The sequence below is a fragment of the Dasypus novemcinctus genome, chromosome 1, assembly GCF_030445035.2.
Source record: "Dasypus novemcinctus isolate mDasNov1 chromosome 1, mDasNov1.1.hap2, whole genome shotgun sequence".
In the NCBI taxonomy this organism is placed as follows: Eukaryota; Metazoa; Chordata; class Mammalia; order Cingulata; family Dasypodidae; genus Dasypus; species Dasypus novemcinctus.
Window position 1 is genome coordinate 26868832 of NC_080673.1, and position 22595 is coordinate 26891426.

Consider the following 22595-nt stretch of genomic DNA (forward strand, 5'->3'; position numbering starts at 1 on the left):
TGGCTTCGTAGAATGAATTATGGAGTGTTCCCTTCTCTTCAATTTTTTTTGGAACAATTTGGAATTTCAAATGTCATTTTATTAGATACCAACTTGACTTCAATAGTAAACACATTGACTATTTCTATTCCTATCCATCTCTCCACCATTTTAATATTGGTTACAATTTATATTTTATAAGTTTTATATCTATAACAATTGATTTATCATTAGATTCATGCATTTTCATATGAGGATCATAGGAAGTAAGAAAGTTCAATACCAACAAGTACAATAGTCCTGGCTTTATAATTACCTAAATGGTTACATGTACTGGATGTCTTTATTTCTTTGTGCCATTCTATACCACCACCTAATGTCCTTTCCTTTCAGTGTGAAGAATTCCCTTTAGCATTACTTATAGGTTATATCTACTAGTGATGAACTCTCTCAGCTTTTGTTTATCTGGGAATATATTGATCTTTTTTTTAATTTTTGAGAGAAAGTTTTGCTGGATATAAAATTCCTGGTTGGCAGTTGTTTTCTATCAGCACAAAGTATTTCACCCCACCATTTTCTCACCTCCATGGTTTCTGATGAGAAATTGGTATTCAGTCTCATTGGGACTCTCTTGTAAATAACACTTTGATTTTCTCTTGCATCTTTCAGAACTTTCCCCTCATCCTTTGCATTCAATTAGCATGTGATGGGGCATATTTTTCTTCAAGTTTATCCTCTTTGGTGTCCTCCAGGGCTCTTGGGTGTGCATATTCACATCTCTTGATAAGTTTGGGAAGTTTCCTGTCATTATTTATCTGAATTTTCCTTCTGTCTGTTTCTTTCTTCTTCTGGGCCTCCCAAAATTTATTTGTTGGTATACATGCTGGTGTCTCAGGAGTCTCTTAGGCAATTTTTGCATTTTAATTTTTTTTTCTCTTCCTCAGCCTCACTCATTTCAATTTTCTTGTCTTCCAGTTCACTGATTCTTTCTTCTGCAGCTCCAATCTACTGTTGAAACACTTCTGGAAATTTTTTTCATTTTATTTACTGTATTCTTCAACCCCAGTAGTTCATTTAATTCCTTTTAAAATTTCTATCTCTTTTTTTTTTTTTTAGATTCTCATACTGTTTATTCATTGTTTACCACAGATCCCTTAGTCCTTTTTTGGTATTTTCCTTGATCTCTTTGAGTATATTCAAAATCATCTTTCAAGTCTTTTTACAACCTGTCCACAGTCTGGTCTTCTTTGTTGCAGTTTTCTGTGTTTTTATCCTCTTCCTTTGTATGGGCCATCATTTCCTCTTTCTTCATTTGTCTTTTAACTTTTTGTTGCACACTGTATATTTTTAAATGTTAACTATAGGATTTATTTCCTGAGATGTCTTTTTCTTAAATTTAAATCCAGCTGACAGTATGACAGAGATTTTCTTGAGTATCAGGAGCTAACAAAACCAAGTAGACCTAAGAGAAAAACACAACACCTTGCACCATCTTTTCAAATTGGCTTTACTTGGCTGGTGCTCTGTCAGAATTCAGCCTTCTCTCAGGATGGTCAACCCAAGGCAAATATAAAGTACAAGTTGATTCCTGTGTTTTTTTGATCTTTGTCTTTTCCTGGCCTTGTGCTTGCTAGAGCCTTAGGAGTTCCCCTGTTTATAGGAATTTGAATGTCCCTTCTACTACTCAGGAAATAAACCTCCCCCTCTTCTGGGTGTTCCACTGCAGGACTTTAGAGCAGGTAAGCCTTTACCCCCAGTCATTTACCTTAATTGTTTTTTACACTGCTTTCCATATCTCAAGCTGCTTTTTGCCTGGAAGGTAAATTTTGGAAATTAGGGTGCACCAAGATGAATTTCTCAAGTCAGTCTTTCCCAGTTGGAACAAGCCCAGGGATTAACTAAGGGACCACCATCCAGCTCCAAACTGCCCTGGAGTGGTGTTTAGAGAGGGGCAGGAAGGGTTCCAGGAATTTTCTTCCATGGCTCCTCAATGTTGTATTTTCTTGACTCAGAAACCACCTAGCAAATGCAGGCTTTCAATTGGCCTCCACAGTCCTAGGAGTCATACTGTCTTTAGGTCTTGCCCTCCACCTTTGTTTGGGGTGGGTTGGCATAAAGGCCACCTCAAGAATCCTATCTGTACTGATCTGAAATAGCTAATCAATAGCAGTGATCTGTGATTGAATTGCACCCTTTCTCCCTCCACTCCTAACCCAGATCTGGGTGGCTAGATTTTTATGTCCCTTTATGGCACTAGGAAGCTATGGCAGAGTCTGGACCCCACTTCTGTGACATAAGTGTGGTGAATGGATGATGGTAACTGCTTAGTGGAGAGAGCAATTTATTGGTATTAATGAGCCTCTTCTTCCCAATCTTTCCTGGATACAGTATAGTGTTCTACTGTACTCCAGAGTTATAAAATAGTTGATTCAGACAGTTCCTTCCTATTTAATAGTTGTTTAGGTAGAGCAAGTGGTGTTCTTAACCTTTTTTGTTCCACTGACACCTTTGCCAGTCAGGTGAAAATCACAGACCTAAGTCCACATTATACTGTATATTATTTAATAAATATATTACACTCTCACTAACATATCTCCACAAAAATGTTTTTTTTTTTAATTTAAATTCAAGCTCATTGACCCATTGTTAGGAACTGCTGTGGTAGAGGAACTTATTCTTTGAGCTTTGTAAATTGCCATCTCAATTTCCATAGACAAGTGAATTTTAAAATCATTTCTGAAAGTTGTTGAAATGAAGCTATTACAAATAAGAGTTTTTAGTCAGAGTAATCAGGAGATAGAAATTTTCTGATATTTTTTTTTGGTTGAGTAAAGAGGAAAGTACCTGGGAGATTTCACTGTAGTTAGTACAATAGAATAAAAGCCAGTTTTAAAAAGAAACATTGTACATAAAGCATCTGACATACAGAAGGGATTTCTTACATGTTAAATATTTGAACTAGAAGTAATAGGGCTTGGGGGGTAAAGTAAAGACATCATGTCAAGAACTACATTAATAAATTACCAACAAAGGGTTAGCACATATTTAAATTTTTGCATAGCTTAGAAATACAACAGGATATTCTTTATAATAAAAGTAAATTTTCTAACTCATGTTATTTTTTGCATAGTTAGTTTAGTTGGATTTCCACAGAGTTACAGTCTGTCATATCCCAAGTGGGTGCCTATAGATATTGACTATTAATACTCCTGTTCCCAACAGAAAATAAGATATTTGTAAATACAACAAAGGGATTTATGTAGAGTCAATGACTCTTGCACAGTTAAGAAAATGTTTAAGGTAAAACAAATAGTGAAACACTGTATTCTACTCCTTGGGCGGCATGGAAAGAAACTCTTCCCAGGTGACATTCCCCAAGAAAAGTCTGATGCATAATTAATACCATTGGTTCCAGCATTGTATGGATCTGCTGTGCTAGCAATTAAGATAAAAGATAATTAACCCTATAGACAAATTGTAATGAACACTTCATCTTAATGTCTGAACAAGAATAATTATTAAAAGAAAGTATAGTTTCTTACCTTTCTAGTAGTCTTGAAGAAAGGAATTATCCATTCTGATAAAGACCAGAGAATGCCACGGAGCAATTTGGGATAGAACAGAACATGCTGAATGAGAATAAATATAAGACATTCTGTAGGATCTGAAGGATTAAGCAACATAGGATTTTAAACAGTTGTGCCAGTATCTGATTTATCTGTGGGTGCACTCCCTCCGGCATCTGAATAGAGAGTGGACTAAAAGGATTGAAAGTGAATTTGGCAGACTGCTTTTTTTTAGGCAAAAGATGAAGATCTGAACTAGGACAAAAATATAGAATATTGAAGAAATGGCGGACTGCGGCGGCTTGCTCGGTCGGTAGAGGTGGGGTCTGGCTGCGGACGAGGGGTCGGTCCAGCTCTGGACGAGGGGTCGGTCCCGCTTGGGACGAGGGGTCGGTCCGGCAGCAGACGAGGGATTGGTCTCACAAGGGGTTGCGCGGTTCGGCTGACGGGGTCACCCGGAGAAGCCGGCGACGAAGGGGTCGCCCGGAGAAGCAGGCGACGAACTGGGGACAAGGGAGGCCAGGCCCTTGTCGGGGGCTCTCAGGACTGGAGGGCGCACGGCAGAAGAACTACCGCGGAGACAAGGTAAACACGCAAGTCCACTTTACTGAGGGAGAGGCAACAGTTTTATAGGGGCTGGGGAAGGCTGATTGGTCGAAGCCACGCTCTGTTCTGATTGGTTGCCGGTGAAAGGTCAGTGGGTGGTACCGGACAGGGGAGGGGTGGTGGTTAGGGATTGGCTGTCGCTGTTGCTGGGGGAAGGGGCAGGGTTTAGGGATTGGTGGCTGCTGTTGCTGGGGTGGAGGGCAGACTTGAGTTTCCCGCCCACGCCTGGCTGTTGCTGCTGTCGGGGGAGGGAAAAGGGCAGACTGGATTTTTCCGCCCACGCCTGGCTGTTGCTGCTGTCGGGGGAGGGGAAAAGGGCAGACTGGAATTTTCCGCCCTGCGCCTGCGCAGGGAGAAAGAAGAAGAAGGGTGCCGCCCCACAGGCATCGTGTGGCGCCATCCGGGAGGAGGGGCAGCCGCGGAAGCATGGCTGCCGAGAAGGGGAGACCCGAGGGCACTCTGCGCCCATGCCGAGCTCCCTTCAGGGGTGGCGGTGAGTCCGACAAGCCACCCTATTATGGGGGCAGCGGCTTGGCCTGCCGCGGCTGCTCCCCCGCCAGGCCAGCCAACCACACTTCAGCCCAAGGGGTGACTGCATTTCCCCCTTCTTTTCAAATAAGGGCCAGGATGGCAGCAGCAACAAGTAGCCGAGGCCCAAGAGGCAGTAAACAATGAGGGAAGCGGGGCTGAAGAGGGAGGTGAGTATGACAGGGATATAAATGTACAATTTGGGGGGCGGTATCTTGCCGTTGCAAGCAAGGGTGGCCAATGTCCAATTCTTGTTGATCTCGGCGGCTATAAGGTCCATCTGCTGTTAAAAGTCCAGGATGACAGCGTGTTACAGGTAGTTGATCTCTTCTTGGCGGCGAAGAACGGCAGAGGCAGACTGTGTGATGGTCTGGAGGATCGCAGCTGTGAGGACAAGTCACGTCAGGGCACCAGCAACGGTGGTGGCGGCAGCGTCGGGAGTGGTGGAGACGTAGGCGAGGACAACAAGAAGGCCAAAGTCTTCACGGGCGCGAGAGAGGCCGATGTTAATGGGGCTGGCCGGCATGAGGCGGCCTAATCTGCAATGCAATGGGGGTTCAAGCAAAAAAAGGAGGGGGGCGGGGGACGAGAAAGGACGCTTTGGATGGCTGAGAAGAGGAGTGAGTTTGAGACAGGAGGAAGCTCTGCAGAAGTATGGGGAGGCAAAAGCAGAAACGTTATTAGATGCTAGAAAGCAGGCCGCGGGCCGGGGAAAGCAGGTTGCGGGCCGTTTAGCGTGGCTGGAGCTGCTTGAGAGCGATGGCGGCATGGAGGGCCGCGGTTACAGAAGACTTGGGGCTGTTTCAAAGAGATCTTACACCGGTGAGTGTCTAGGAGACCGGCGAGGGCCCAAACTTGCGGGGCTTGCTTAGCAGATAGGATGTTACCCATTGCTAATGGCCTTTTGGAGCCGATAAGAAAAGGGGCCCTTACCTTGAGAGCGCGGCGATGGGAGCTGAGGTGCGCAGTGAGACGAGGGGTCGGAGCCAATGGGACTCCGACGGTGGTCGCGGGCCAAGAGAAGGCCCCGACGAGGGGAGGGCGGGATGACGAGCAGTGGAGCAAGGCAAAGGGGAGCAAGCGCAGAGGGGAGGAGGCAGAGGTGAAGGCAGGGGTGGAGGTGCTCAGGCACGCGCTCCTGAGAGTTTTATTGGTGCCTCTTAATCATAGCGGGTCGGTATAAGCCCCCGACATGGAAGGAGAAAGCCATCCAGCGATTCTCCCAGACCGCCGTGGATCATATGAGGTCACCAAGGTTCAGGAGCAGCAATGCAGAGCGAAAAGATAGGGGTGAGAAGAGAGGAGAGCGTAGGGCTATGGTAGGGTTACTTCAGACGTGCAAGCGCGCGCTCCCGAGAAATCCAAGGCTCCTCTTAATCATAGCGGGTCGGTATAAGCCCCCGACATGGAAGGAGAAAGCCATCCAGTGATTCTCCCAGACCGCCGTGGATCGTATGAGGTAGCCAAGGCTCAGGTAGCAGCAATGTTGCACGAGAGAAGTCCCAAGGTGAGAAGAGAGGAGGGGGTAGGGCTGCCAGGTTATGGAGTGAGGCTGTGGTGGGGTTGCCTTGCCCCACGTTGGGCGCCAACTGCGGCGGCTTGCTCGGTCGGTAGAGGTGGGGTCTGGCTGCGGACGAGGGGTTGGTCCAGCTCTGGACGAGGGGTCGGTCCCGCTTGGGACGAGGGGTCGGTCCGGCAGCAGACGAGGGATTGGTCTCACAAGGGGTTGCGCAGTTCGGCTGATGGGGTCACCCGGAGAAGCCGGCGACGAAGGGGTCGCCCGGAGAAGCAGGCGACGAACTGGGGACAAGGGAGGCCAGGCCCTTGTCGGGGGCTCTCAGGACTGGAGGGTGCACGGCAGAAGAACTACCGCGGAGACAAGGTAAACACGCAAGTCCACTTTACTGAGGGAGAGGCAACAGTTTTATAGGGCCTGGGGAAGGCTGATTGGTCGAAGCCACGCCCTGTTCTGATTGGTTGCCGGTGAAAGGTCAGTGGGTGGTACCGGACAGGGGAGGGGTGGTGGTTAGGGATTGGCTGTCGCTGTTGCTGGGGGAAGGGGCAGGGTTTAGGGATTGGTGGCTGCTGTTGCTGGGGTGGAGGGCAGACTTGAGTTTCCCGCCCACGCCTGGCTGTTGCTGCTGTCGGGGGAGGGGAAAAGGGCAGACTGGAATTTTCCACCCTGTGCCTGCGCAGGGAGAAAGAAGAAGAAGGGTGCCGCCCCACAGGCATCGTGTGGCGCCATCCGGGAGGAGGGGCAGCCGCGGAAGCATGGCTGCCGAGAAGGGGAGACCCGAGGGCACTCTGCGCCCATGCCGAGCTCCCTTCAGGGGTGGCGGTGAGTCCGACAAGCCACCCTATTATGGGGGCAGCGGCTTGGCCTGCCGCGGCTGCTCCCCCGCCAGGCCAGCCAACCACACTTCAGCCCAAGGGGTGACTGCAGCGGACTTGAGATTTCATGGGAAAATCTGAGTGGGAGAATAGAAGTGGAAGGAATATTATATTATTGCTAGCATGGGTGGCAATTTTTATTCGAGTAGGAAGTATGGGAAGAGGAGTATTTTGGAAAGAAGATGCGTTCAGTTACTCAGGGATTTTGTTTTCTTTTAAAATGCACATGACTTTGGAGAGGAAAGTTCCTCACAAATTCCATCTAATCAGATTATGAAAAATATTCACATACAAATGATAGTCACCGAGATAATGAGACTCAAGATGATATTTGGAACCATATTTTTTCCCTTTGTTTCATAGCAACCAGGAATGTAACTACATGGATCTTGTTTTCAAATGACTCATTGCTACTCAGAACTTAAACACACAGTTTGGACAGATGGTCAGCACAAGGGTTTCTTGTAGAATTGTTCAATGAATAGTAATTGTTAAGAAAAAATGTATTTTTCTTTAAAAATTAAAGCATAGAAGAGGCATCAGTTAATTGTACATATCCTGTCTTAAGAACTGAACTGCACATATTTGACTTTGGTTATTTTCATTTTAAATCATTCAACTAAAGAAGATATTTGTGTAACTTCAGAAATTCATATTTTTTTGTTTTTGTTTTCATTTGTTTGTTTATTTTTCTGTGCAAGATTACCTTGGAGAATAAGGATTGAGAGCATATATAAAAGAGTCTTGGGTGTTATGGGCAATTATCCTCATAATAATAAATAGCTCAGAAAAAGGCTGTCTACAAGTCGATATAGAGTAAAGCCAACTAAAAAGAATAAATGTTTCAAGGGCACTTACCAGTTAGCATACTATATAAGTGATAAAGAACAACCTGTTTACTCTGAAGGTAAATAAAGCATTTAGAATCCTTTTGGAATAGTTCTAGTTTTTTTTTCTTTCCCTTGAATAATTTAAGATGGAGAGATTCTAAGGCAAATCATTATAAGAAGGAAAGTGTTTTTAGTAGAAAGTTTGAACAAATTTAGAATTAGGTTTTTGAAATCGAATTTATTTCAGTTTTTGATGTGGACCCACAAATTTCCAAATGGAGAAGAAAAATCAATATTTACCATCCAATCGTTACTAGAAAAATTTCTGAACTTCATCTGATAAATTATATTTTTATATTTTTTCAATGCTTTCATTTGATTTGTTCTCTAGGGTTCCTTATGAAACTATATTTTATGATGTATTATTTAATATTTAAAATTAAGGAGCTAAATAGTAGCTTTAAGAAGCTATATAATTTCCTCCAGAACAAATTTGTTACATATGGTAAAAGAATAAATTTTATTATGAAGATAAAACCAAATTTTCGTAAAACGATTCTAATGGACTCTTGAATCAAAATGTTTTTGTAAATATCCTGTTCTTTTCATGGTAGTTCAGTAAAACTGAGTAAATGCAGTAAAAAAAATTATATTTTTCCTAATGATTTGGAAACTAATTTAAAAGGCACTTTACTTTAATTACGTGTATTTTAGGATAACAAAAATGATATGTTTTTGTTACACATATAAAACATATATTTTGGTTTTGGTTTACTTATATGTCCATTTTTCTTGATAAGGAAGTTATCTGGCCTCAGAAGAACAAGCAATATATTTTCTATTCCTGATAGTGGCAAATTGAATTACATATCCCACTTTAGACATGCTCTTAATCTACATTCCTGCAAATGTAAGCCCACTGTAAATGGGACCTCTTGACAATGTTATTTTTAGTTAAGGTGTGGCCCAACTGAATGAGGTTGGGTCTTATTCTTGATTGCCAAAGGCCTTAAATGAGGAAAAAAACAGACAACAAAGTGAGAGAAAGCCGCAGGGAGGAACCAGAAGCTGAAAATCAATAGAACCCTGACATGAAAGAGAGTACAGTGAGGTATCACATTGCCCTGTCATATGAAGTGGAGATATGATCCAAGAAACCCAAGGATTGTCAGCAGCCAACTCCAGCATGTTACAGACTTTTGAGAGAAAGCATTGTCTTGCTGACTCTTTGATTATGTATTTTTGTATTTTTTTTTTACCATGAAATATAGTTTTATTGTCTGAATCAAAGATTTACATCTCCCCCTTCCATTCCATCTTCTCTCTCAAAACTGAGCCAATAAATTTCCATTGTTTAAGCCAACTCATTATGTAGTATTTGTCAGGCAAAACTAAGACACCAATTTGTCATTAAGTGATTAAACAGAGCACACAGGGTTAGTACTATCTGACATGCCCAGAGAGTCTCTATTACATATCCAGTTTCCAAGGTTGGTTCTTTATTTTCCACTTGATATCTTTGGGAATATAAAATGTATCTTATTAGTTGAGGTTAATTAAATCCCACAAGTAGTAGTTGGCTACTATTTCCTTAAACTATGCTAAGCTTAGAATATGAAAATAGAATAAATACAAGAATTGTCCTTCTCCTTAAGCCATTTATAATTGTGCTAAGAGCACAAGTCACATTTTATCATAACAGTTATAATATCCACAGACATTTCTAAATTATATGGCATTCTTCATCCAAAGCTGAACATTTGATAAACAATTTTCCATCTGTATTCTTGCCAGCAACCCTTAAGGTATCCTTGGGAAGGCAGGAAGGGCTCTGTTTATAGGGTGTCATTTACATTGTCTCTTTCCAAAATACATATGGAGAGAGAATAGGGCTGATATGTAGACAGAAGCTAATACACATATACACAGACACATGTACAAAGTTCTATATACATATATACAATATATCAATATTTATATAGTGTATATGTATATATATCTAGAGTATGAATACATACTATATATGTATCTATATCTGTATCTTTATATGTATATATGTATATAAGACAGGTGAATATATATATATCTCAATAAAAATATATTTATGTATGCATGTTTGTTTGTACATACACACATATTTACATATTGGTTATGAATTATGCAGCATTGGGATTTCCCCAGAATTGTTGAGCTGAAAAAGATTTAAAAAATTAAAAATTTTGACTGCATACCCAAATGAGATTGAATCTTTATAAACATTATCCAGGGCAAGCGATTCTGTATTGTTTTTCTATCCTATTTTCCTGTTTCCTCTTTTCATGTCTAAATGACCATCTCTTTATAAAATACAAATATTTATCTATTTGTATTTATGATCTATCAAATCTTTATATCATTAATTTATCTTTCATCTATCGAATCCTCTATTGACTTTTAGTTTGATATCAAGTTTCAAATGTAACCCAGACCTACACACTTCTTTTTTTCTACCGGTGTTTCCAATATTGATTATCCCATGAGATCATTTTATTAGGTCATATGTTTTATATGCTATTAGATTTTATTTTTTGGAAGCAATAGTATTTGTAATCATCTTATATAATTATCTGAGCTCTTCTGTAACTTGTGTAAGCAGAGATATGAAAGGAATGCAAAGTAAGCTTATTTTCTCAGAAAATGATCATGCTCACAGGTTATAATCTCTAGTGAATGTGATTTTAAATTAGTCCACCAATGAAATCAATGTAATTCTTTACTGATTTCTTTGTTTTGAAACCCAGAAAAGAAAATAGTAGATTTTTTCTTACACAGTTTTGTGTCATTCAGTATGTCTCATTTCTGAGTTATTAATATAGCTCACATTCAAGGCTAGATTTCAATGAAATGTTAATGAATTGTGTGCAAATTCTAAGTGTTATTGTGACAGTTTTATTTCTGTCGAGAATTAAAGATATCAAATTAAGTTTAGTGGTTTTTGAAAATGCTGCTCAATCTAACTACTCTAGATAGAGAGGCAGATTTTCTATTCCTGTCATTCCAGCTTTTTGCACACATTACTCTGTACTCATTAAAGCCTAGTTACTCCATCTGGCAGATATAAAAGAGTCAGTGTAGCTGTAAAACAACTTCAAGATTTGAAATGTTTAGTAAGCTCAAGGGACCAATAATGAGAAAGAAGACATGATTTTAAAACATTTACAACACAATAGTTTTGAAGGCTTGAACATAAGCTCATATGTTCTTCCTGAAAGGAGGCAGATTAGGGATTACAACCATTTTATATTTTTTTGGTTTTGTTATGTTGTTCGAGTTACCTTATATTATGCCTGTACTATGTCACGTAATTGTTACACAAATGTAAGGGCAGAAACTAGTTCTTGAGTTAATCTATACTTTTAGCATTTAGCACAATCCTTTATACAGAGAGGATCAATCTTAATCCATAAACAGAAAGTTTTTGTTGTTTTTATTCAGTTTCTAATTGGGGTCTCCATTCCTTGGAGTGGCAAAAATGAAATGGTACTGAAACTTCCCTTTGCTTAAGGTGTGGCAGATGGGAAGGAAGAGAAAGTGAGGTGGGACAGAGATTTATATAAGGCTAAGAAGTGACTCTGGTCTCCACGGGCCATCTATCAACTTGAGGTTTATTCCAACTTTAGAAGAATAAGCAGGTGGCTGATGGTTTCTCCTACATTCTTGTGCTCAAATTCCTTTTGGGTCTGTCATCTTTAGATGTACTAGAGTCGTATGGCTACCCCCTTACTGTGTTGGGATATAAGGAACTCTGTGAGTCTTTGTCTACCTAGAAACTCGGCCTCTTCAAGTCCCTGGGAAACACAGTTCAGTTCTTCTCTTTTATCTGGATTTATAAACTTATCTGGGGATTGTGTTCCCAGTGGAGAAAATCTCTATCTAGTTGTACAAGAAATGAGTTGTGGGTAGTAGGAAGTTTAGTCTCTATTCTTTTGTTCACCCAAATCTTTTAGATCTTTTGTTCAAGAAAGAGTTCTCTATATTCCTACAAGCCTAGGGACTTAAAATAAAAAGTCATAAGGAAATCATGAAAGATTAAAGGGATACACTGTAGAAATACAGAATAGATATATGAGGGGGACTTTGAGGAGCATCTTCAAATATTACCCTTCCCAACATTTAAAATTAAATACCCAATGAGTAGGTGTTCTCAGTGATTGTGATTAATTCATGCCCCATTGAGTAGTTAAATTTTAATAAATGCTTTATGTATTAAAAGGTTAAATTAATGTTGTCTCTTTTTATTTTATTAAATATGACTCTTTTTTCCAGATGGGCAATAGATGAACAAAAAGAATTAATTGTTTTAATATATGAATTTTCTAGATATGCACTGAATTACAAAAGCCATTCATTTACCTTGTGACTGTCATGGGTGTTTATCAAACTTTTGGGAGGTATATATTACCCTTTGTCACAGTAAGTACAGATTATGGTTTAAGGTTAAGGAATACCAGAGAAAGGCCTGTGAGGTAGCCCAGACTCAGGATGGCTGATGATTTCCAGAAATGAACCATTTTCATGCCATTAGGAAGAGTATTATTTGGAGTTGAATTATGTGCAAGAGGGAGATGAGTATAAGATGGCAAAGTAATGGGGAAATAAATTTAACAACAACAGAAACAAGCCTTGATATATTTCAGACTTGGAGTGTGACCTTGGACTGTCACCTAGTCTAGGACAAGCTTCCTCTCTAAAAAATGAGTTCAGTTGATTTTAGTTAAGAATTTCTCAAGATCATGTAGAATTCTGTAATTCAGATAAAAAGGTAAAACATTTCAGTTGAGTAAAAATGCTAAGGCTATTGATGAGGTTAATTCAAATTATTTTTTTCTTTAATAAGTATAATCTCCCTAATATATGTTAAGGAAAGTAGAACAAATCTTGAGACTATAATCCTGGAGAATGATATTTTAATGTATTTTTTGACAGTGATAAATTCAAGGGCATTAAAATTCCTTCATGTTTATTTTCAATTTTAATCACCTTTATTATTCTTATACAAAAACAATAATATGCCTTCATTTTAATATATCTATTAATGAAGAGATAAATACATATTAGTAGCAACTATTCTAATAGGGATATCCTAAACGTGCATAATATTATTAGATATTTGACATCAGTTTATTATTTAACATGCTGCAGTACTTTTATTTTTTGTGCTATTTTGGTATTATAGCTACATATAGAAAATATGCAGAAACTTTCATTATTAGTTTGTGGATAATAAAACACTAAGTGTAGTTTCGGCAATATAAATATATACACTGAATATTTTTTTTCTATAAAATAATCAGTTTATCATTCTTTGTGGTCAAGTTTACTCGAGAAAGCATGGGGTTTTAGAGTTGGAAGAGATGTTACTTGCAGCCATTTCATTTGGTCACAATGTCAAATTAGTTGCAACAATAGAATAGCACCCAGAAGTTCTGATTTCAAACGCAGTATGATTCAAAGTGAATCTTATAATTCACTTTCACTACTCTTGTTTTTTCTTGCATTGGATTTCGTTCCTGACTGAAGGGTTCTCCCACTACTGTTGACTGCCCACATTCCTCCTTCTTTGGCAGATCTCAGCTTAAACTCTACGGGTAGAATTGTGTCCCCCAAAAGATCCATTGGAGTCCTAATCCCCAGGATTATTTGGAAATAGGGCTGTAAATTTATTTGGAAATAGGGCTGTTATAGATGGAATTAAGCAAGTTAAAATGAGGTCCTACTAGAGTAGGGTCGTCCCTTAACCCCATATCCTAGTGTCCCTCTAAGAACGGAGAAGAGGTACAGACACACAGAGAAAGAAGACATCATGATGTTGGAGACAGAGACTGAGTTAGGCCACAAGCCAGAGAACACCAAGGATTGCTGGTCCCCACCAGAAGCCAGAGAGAGGCGTGGGATGGATCATTTTCTACAGACTTCAGAGGGAGCATGTCTCTTTCAACACCTTCATTTCAAACTCCTAGCCTCAGAACTGGGAGAAAATACTTTCTGTTCTTTTAAGCTACCCAGTTTGTGGCGCTTTGTTACAACAGCCCTCCCAGTCTAAGAGACATGCCCTTTATCCTGAACCCACCACTCACCACTGCTAGTCAGTCTTAAAATATCCTGTCCTTTTCCTTCATAAGAATTATTATAATTGGTAACTTTACATCTATTTTTATGCTGCATTTATTTGGTTAGTATCTATCTTCCCTACGCGTGTGCAGTATCTCTGAGGGTAGGGACCTTGTCTTTTTTTGGCCCTCATTGTTTCCCAGTGTTTAGTACAGTGTCTGGCACACAGTACACAGTGAATTTACAATGAGTAGATTCAAGTATAAATGGATGAATGTGTCTTCTCTAACCAAGGCAATGTGTTCGGGGTTTTACAAATGATGTTGGAAACTTAGACTGTCCATAGTCACAAATCTATTTGATGAAAAAAATATTAAGATTTATTAAACTTCTGAAAACCTAAAAACCAACTTGTTAAGACATAAAAAATGATTTGTTTACTAAATTTAGCTACATAAAAATGTAGCATGTGAACCTCATGGATATATCAAGAATGCACAATTTTAATATGACTTCTTATGTTATCAGGAAGCAATCAGAAATTATAGGATCACAGGAGTTTTCCGTGTGTTCCTGGGAAATACTGTGTCTTGTGTTCTGTCACAAATTACTTCCATACAATGCATTTCTGTCAGTGTAACTCATTTGGAATCTTAGTTAGGGAACTAACTTGTATAAATTCTTAGAAATTTATCACTGAAGATTTCTGATACCAAAGACCACTACTGCAGTGTTCTGTTCTGACCTTAAATGGTTGCAAATGAGTAGACATGAAGAAATAGTGGGAGGGAGATATATCAGGGGCCTTATGTGACTTATTTATTCCAAAATGCTCTTGCAGTAAATGTAAACGCTCTTAGCTACTACTTAGTAATACTCATTTACATTTCTGCCTTGATTTGCTTCTTTAGAATTTAATAGACTGTTGCTAGAGGCTCATAGTTTGTATTTTTTTCCCTCTAACTTATCTTCAGGAATATCTATACTTGTTTTTCTCCCTTTGGTTATAGCTAATCATGTACCATAGTTTCTGCCATCTCTTCTGCAAGCTCCTATTTTTGATCTTAATTGCAAGCTTCTCTACTATTTTATGGCTTGCAGCCTTCCAATCTTTAAGGAATAGTTCGTAAGTTAATTGTTTTCAGAAATGCATGTCAGAATGAAATAGCTTGTGGTAATCCATTTGGAAGGGACTGAATAGAGAGTCTCCTAGATATCTTAAATGTCAGCAGTCGTTAGGGAAAGGGGAGATTTTACTCAGATTCATCAATCACTCATGGTATTGATTATCCCAGTAATGCCGAATGGGGCTAAAGCTTTCTTTATTTCTGTAATAGCAACCTAGGAAATAAATTTTTATTTGGTCTCTCTTGCATTTCACTTAAGATCCCACATCTGAAAGATGTGTGTATGTTCACAGGTTATGTGTGTGTGTATTAGTCAGCCAAAGGGGTGCTGATGGAAGATACCCAGAAATCTGTTGGCTTTTATAAAAGGGCATTTATTTCAGGTAGAAGCTTTCAGTCACAAGGCTCTAAAGAGTCTAACTCAAGGTTATAAGAGGTACTTCCTCACCCAGAGTTTGTTGCCACATGCAGAAACAAGATGGTTGTTGACATTTGCAAGGGTCCAACCTTCCTCTCCCAGAGGTTCCCAGCCTCTTCCAATATCAGCTGTGGGCTGGGATACATCTTGTCTCTCTTCAGGGGCTCATTTCTCTCCAGGTTCAGCTGCTTTGGTAAGCTATAAACTATTAGCCAAATGGCTGGCCTCTCTTCCCAGGGCCTCCACAGTGTCTAATGGAACCTTCTCTCTTTCCTCATGTATCTGCTTCTCTGTGCGTTTACTTCCTGGGACTCCAGGACCAAAGCTTTGACTCGTCCGCCTTGTCGTTTTCTCTGTGGGTCCCCGCCCACCAAGAGAGCAGGGTCTTGACATCCTACTGACATGTCCCAATCAAAGCCCGAGTCATAATTTAATCAAATTAAAGTGAAACCTCTGAATTAAATACACTCTAAGGGTATCACTAGCCCAGAGAAACAGACCAGTTTACAAACATATCAGTATTGCTTTTTGCAATTCATCAATGATATCAAGCTGACACAGTCTGTGTGGTTGGGGGAGGGCTGTGGACTGAGGGTGTAGTAAAATGAAGAAAAACCCATGTGCTGTATGGTCAGTTGATAGGACTTCTCCTAAGGTAGTATAAGAATGCTTGAAAGGGCTTGACTGCTACTCCATATAAGACATATTTATTCTCAATGCCCCATCAGTGAAACATGAAGTGCTATTGTATTCATCCATTTTACCTATCTCCTAATCCAGAGGATGACAGTACTACTCCTCTACTAGGCTAACCTGTCCTCGATCTCCTTTTCTCTTTTCTCCTTTATAATCCTAGCCTGTCATTTGTCTTCTTTCCCTCTCGTAGCATGTCCTATCTCTCTACCCGCTTCATGTCATTCCCCTTGCAGTTAAGCTTTCTATTTCATGTTTCACTTTGACCCTTGTGTCAAAGTCAGCCTAATAATGTCCCCCATTTCCAACATGTTAAATGCTAATTTTTTATTATGGCATTTTAAGATCTGGTCCTATCTTAATTTACAGTGTTTTTTTTTTCATGACATATCTCCAAAGACCTAACTTAAACATGTTGTATATTCTGTGCTTAGGTGGTTCTGGTTTTACATTTTATTTCCCCTCTATCTTTATCCTTCCTTATTCTTTAAGCTTAGTTATATACCATATTCTTGTTGCCCCCCTAAATCAGACCAGATACATGAGTTAATTCTGTCATATTTTACATGAAAATATCTGATGCACTTATGTTCTAATTCCATTATAGTTAATTCTTTTTGTCCACCAATCGATTGTAAAAGTATTAGGTCAATGAGTGGAAATTGTTCAGATCCCTAGAGGGGAGGTTATGTAATGTTGGGGACTGGAGAGACTTAGTAGGGGAATAATAAATTTTTTGGAATTTCAAATTACATTGAGAGAGACAGATAACAAGACTAGGCCTAGGCCTTAGGACCAGCACATGGCTCAGTAGCTCATTTTGACCAGCAACCACCTCCCATAAATATATACCAGCTGGCTCCTAGCATCATTGCCTGAGACATCTCTTCAGCACAGAATTGTGAAGATGGTAGAGTTTTATTAAAGCAGGCCCTTATCAATAAACACAATGATAATAACAGGAGTGGTATTTTACAGAGGAGAAGGAAAGAGGAAGGAGAGGAACGGTTGTTTAGGATGGAATTTAGGGACTATGTAATCAGAAGTGTTCTGGTCTTAGGAGAACGGGTTTAAATATCTTAATTTTGCCTTTGGTGTAGGTTATTTATAGGCTCCAGGATTACATGTGGAAGTTAGATTTAATTTATATGATTTTCTTTTGCCCTATACATTTGCTAGTAGAAACTTGCTAGATAGTTAATGAATTCTATTGAAAAGTAGAAATATTTTTTTCATTAAATGTGCTTTGGGCTTCATTTTTACCTTTTTAAAATACTTATTTCAACATTTTAAAAAATAATCATGCATTCCATTTAATTTGTAGGAAGAACCTGTAATTCTTTGTTTTAGAAATCTGAATGGTATAAAAAGCAAAATCATTCGTCTAAATATTAGGGTTATCTATCTTTTCCTCTGTAAGAGTAAAGTATGGCATTGCATAGGCATAGCCCACTTCAAACAGTTCACCTTCTGTCTGACTATAGAATATTAGAGAAGACAGGTTGGAACAATATTAGTGGTTGAGGTCATCTTCATCATTTGCATCAAATATGAAATCTCTCTCCTGTGTGTCAACAGATCAACAGTCTGTGCAGACTTAGCTGGAATTTTCAGAATCAGTTTTTAAGATTTAATTTAGTAGGAAGAAGTACAAGTCCTTAACTTTCAAAAATTATGCATTTATTTGCTTTTGTTTGCTTGTTTTCCTAGATTAATTCTCTATTTAAATAATAAGGGCAGTTTCTAAATTTCCCGTGTATTATTTAAGGCCTGCTATTTTCTGATGCAATGATTTCCTACCATTAGAATATTTCTGAGATTTCCAGTAACATATAAAGATATCAGGACTTTTAGTGCTGACACTAGAATGGTAAAAATTGTTACCATTAATACACAGATTTTAGAACCATAAATTATTGTGGGCAGCTAAGAGATTAGGTTAATAGTGATAGCTCTATGCACAAAGCTTGACACATTGTGTCAATACTTTTTAGATGAACGTGTGCTTAAATATTGTTCTAATGATAATTTTGAGGAAATATTTGATTAGTATCTGTATCTTAGAAAGAATACATTGGGCCTGGCATGAATGCCTACTTTAAGGTGTACTTTGTTTGAATTGTCAAGATTTTAAAAGACTATATACCTGATGTGAATTTTTTATTCAAGTCAATTGTATTTAGACCTTTTTTTTGGCTGAAAAATATAATCTATCATTTTGCTCTGTAGAATACCTGAAAATGAAATGAATTAGTTTCCATTTATCACTACCTCCTTCTAACTCTACCACAGGTCCTGACTTTGCTTCAATCTTTGTATTCTGTTAATTTGAATAAAAATAAAATCTAACCTTCTTTATAGAGATGATCTCAATAGAGCAATTTTTTTCCCAGTAACCACTGTGTGATTTATCCATGGAAGCAACAATATATTGCTCATAAACTTAGAGAATTAGTATTTTTTTAAGTGCTCTAAAAGCAAAGACCATTTTAAGCACTGGTGAGAGGAGAATCTAACTTTGTAGAAAAACCTGAAATACCTTTAGAGGGGGCAGCTCCTAATATTCCTTATAAAGAAACCTTGTAAAGGAATAGAAACATCTAACATAAAGTCAGTTATGGAGTTGTTAAAGGTATAGAAAAAGGGAGTTGTCTATATCCTGGTCAAAAAAGGGTTACTTCCAATGAATATTCATAGCTCAGACTTTGTAGTAAGAATCTGCTGTAGAAAGAGTTCAGGAACATAGGGCTTTTGTTTTTGTTTTAAATCACACTCAGGAAGAGAAGTGCTACTTCATTTAATTAATTGCTTACCTATATTCATCCTCTCTTTAGCAATCTAAACTCTGAAGAGGACTTTTAATTTTAATTTGTTTTTATTTAGCATTTTAAGATCTTTTTATATGCTTGTTCCATATTCAGATTTGCTGTAAAAATCCTACTTTGTAGTGGGCAGTTCACAAAGAAAAAAATACTTCAGCTGAATCATTCAAGTGCTTTCACTTATATGCATAAACATTTTCAATCTGTTCTGGGTCTTTTAAATCTCTATTTGGGCTTTGTGTTTTTTACCCTTATCATTTGGCATGTATTAGGATATTTTACTAGCCTAGATAGGTATGGATTAAAACCTGACTTGTTGTGTGAAGTTGCTAATAGAACACAAAATTATAAGATCTCAAATAGAAATTTGTTTTTTCCTATTTAAGATTTAAGTAAGCAAGTAAGCATGCTTTAGGTAAATTTATTTGCATAGTTTCTACATTTGACCGCTCTCACCTCCATTTTAATATACTTTTTATTTTGAAATAATTATAGATTTACAGAAAAATAGGGTTTCTTTTTACCCATCACTCATTTTCCTCACTTTTAACATCTTACATAACCATGGCTCATTTGTTAGAACCAAGAAAACAGCATTGGTGCGTTACTAATAACTGAACTCCAGACTGTATTTGGATTTTACTAGTTTTTCAATTTATACCCTTTTGCTAGTCCTGATCCCATCTAGGATACTATATTGCATTGGGTCCCCTTAGTCTCCTCTGCTGTGTGATAGTTCCTGAGTGTTTCCTTGTTTTTCATATCCTCAAAAGTTTTGAGGAGAATTTATAAGCTCTTTTGTATATTGCCTCTCAATTTTGGTTTATCTGATATTTTGCTCATGATTAGACTGGGGAGAACACTACAGAGGTGAAATGATATTGTGTGGTCACAATAGGATACACGGTGTCAATATGATTTATGTGTGGTGATGCTAACCTTGATCGACCACACAGGGTGTATCTGCCAGTTGTCTCCACTGTAAAACTGTTTTTCCTACACTTCCCATATTCTAGTCTCGAATTAAGTCGTTAAATCCAGTCCACAGTCAAGGGCCCCACCCTATTATTAATAACTATCAGAAAAGAAATATAATTCAATGAAATTATGGAGAAAATGTTCTTATTGTTGGCACATAAGAGAATTTTAATAACACCTACTATTTCTTATGTGTTCTATATTAATTCTACTGTGCTAAGCATGATATATCAATCATTTTTTAATATAATTAATTAATATGATAGAGATTGTTATTTTCATTTTACAGATGTGGAAAAGGAGACTCAGAAATTGAGCAAATTTACCAAGGTCACACAACCAGTGAAGCTAACTCAGGTCTGTTGTGTGCTAGAATACTTGCTCCCAACCATTAGGCTACACCACTTTCTTGATGGATTTGTCTATGTAAAATTTTCACAAACTCTTCTGCCTTCTATGTACCATCTAAGTTAAATAATGCACATTTGGGTCAAAAAGTCTTCTTTTAGAAGTGTTATGTGCCAAGAACTGAGATGAGCTAAGAGCTGAACTGAACTGCCAGGTGTCAAAAGTAATCGATTAAGACTACAGCCAAAATAAAAGCAAAAGTCAAGACGTTAATCACCTACTGTGATAGTATAAAACACAGAACCAGGGAGAGCACTGATTCCCCCTGTATTTGCTTTTATCCCATGGAACATAGGTCAGAACAGATGTGGAGGCCATCTTGCTGCCAACGCAGCCAGAACAAAAGGCTCCTGCAGTTTTATGGAGCCAAGGGAGGGGGAAAGACCAGGAGTAGAAAAGTACTGAGTACTGAGGCAGAGAGGAGGAAAGTGTATTCAAACTCTCCCTCCCTCACATTGGGAGGTCTCAGCAGAGGCACTAGGAAGGCCTCAATAATAACTCTCATTAGGGTGACCTCTGAATAAAGGTGCTTGGCTTAGAAATGTAAATATATCCAAGAGCATGACCAGCTGTGGCAGACTGAGTCCTTGACTGCAAATGCCATCAAAGAATACAATATATTAGTTGTGCAAGTCTGGTATGGGGAGGGCAGCTTTCCTCCCATGAGGCCTGCCAGGTAAAGCCTTTGTAATTGCCTGTGGTTGGGCCTGAAAGATCACACAGAGGCTTTGGCCTGGAATCAGACTCTTCCTTATGTAATTTGAAAAGTTGCCTTTTCTAGGTACTGTATTTCCATGACATGTGTTGTGCGTTCATGAGGAAGGTAAATGGTAACAGATGACAGAGTGACTATTTTATAAGCATGTGTATAGATATTAATTAAAGATGTTGAAGCTTTTCTAGGCATTACAACTTCTTTGATCATTAGTAGGTTAATGTTTTTCTGTGGGTTAAAAAAAAATCAAGAAATAGAAGAAATGTGACTCATGGTCACAAAACCCATTGTTCTTGGCAAATTAAGGAAACTTACTTATCACTGTTTTATTTGTTAACTCTGGTCTTGAATCATAGAAAAACTAATGTTAATTCTAATTAATTTTTAAGTAAGGTGAAATTATTTTTTTGTTTGAGAATTTGGAATGTTTCTTGAGATATTATAGATAGTCTAAATACACAGAAACAAGGCCGGAAGTTTCTGATTCAGGAATTCCCATTTCATTTTGAAATGCCAGACAGACTTCTTTTATTTGTGCGTGTGCATGTATATGTTTTGTAGTTGTTTTGCTTTCAGATTCATCCTTATTTCCTCTTCATTCTACAGTACTCCATTTATCTAATCAGTTATCAAGTCCTATTGATGAGTATTAACTCTCCAATATGTCCTCCCTCCTCCACTACTTTTGTATTAGTTTAGTATCTAATCATTTTGTGTTTCTATTTCTACTTCCTTTGTTTTCTTTTCTGCTATGAGAAACATTTTGATCATATGACATTTCTGCCTAAAAATTCTTGTGCCTACATCTCATAGACAAAATTGATATGCAAAGATTTCAGCCCAAGTTGCTCAAAAATTTGAGACCTATTCAATAGTTATATCTTAATTGCAGGAACTGCCCTCTTGAAAAGTTATATTCCCAGAACATTGAACTTACTTTAGTTTAAATAAGGTCTTACTGTTCCATGATTTTATTTATTATTCCCTTGTGGGAAACAGTCTATTCTTTTCGGTGTGTGTGTGTGTGTGTGACTAGTAGGTTTAAACTGTTATTCATTCTTTAAACCCAGCTTAGCTTGAGTGTTCTCTGTATGATCACAATAGGGTGTGTTTAATTTGTGACACCTTTTCAATATATTGTAATTATTTGTAAGTGTGTCCACTTTCCATCTTAGTCCAGAATTAATTTCTGAGACCAGAAATCATGGTATTTTACTTGTAGTCACAGTTCCTATAGCAGTGCTGTACATATCACATAGAAGTTCAATAATAAATTGATATATATATGTGTGTATATATATATGTGCAATGAATATATCTTAATTGATTTTTCTGGATCTGATAAAAATAATCTTAAGAAGACTTCATCAAGGGGACAGAAAAGTAAAAGGATTGTAAAAGAGAGGAAGAAAGAAATTTAGAAAACCTTAGGGAGAGTTGGTTC

The 22595-nt window shown here is 38.3% G+C and overlaps 1 protein-coding gene across 1 annotated transcript in view; it reads left to right on the forward strand.

The window, feature by feature from the left end:
• Window positions 1–22595, forward strand: part of MARCHF1 (membrane associated ring-CH-type finger 1) — an 876835-nt gene that overhangs the window by 77582 nt on the left and 776658 nt on the right. The window lies entirely within an intron of this gene.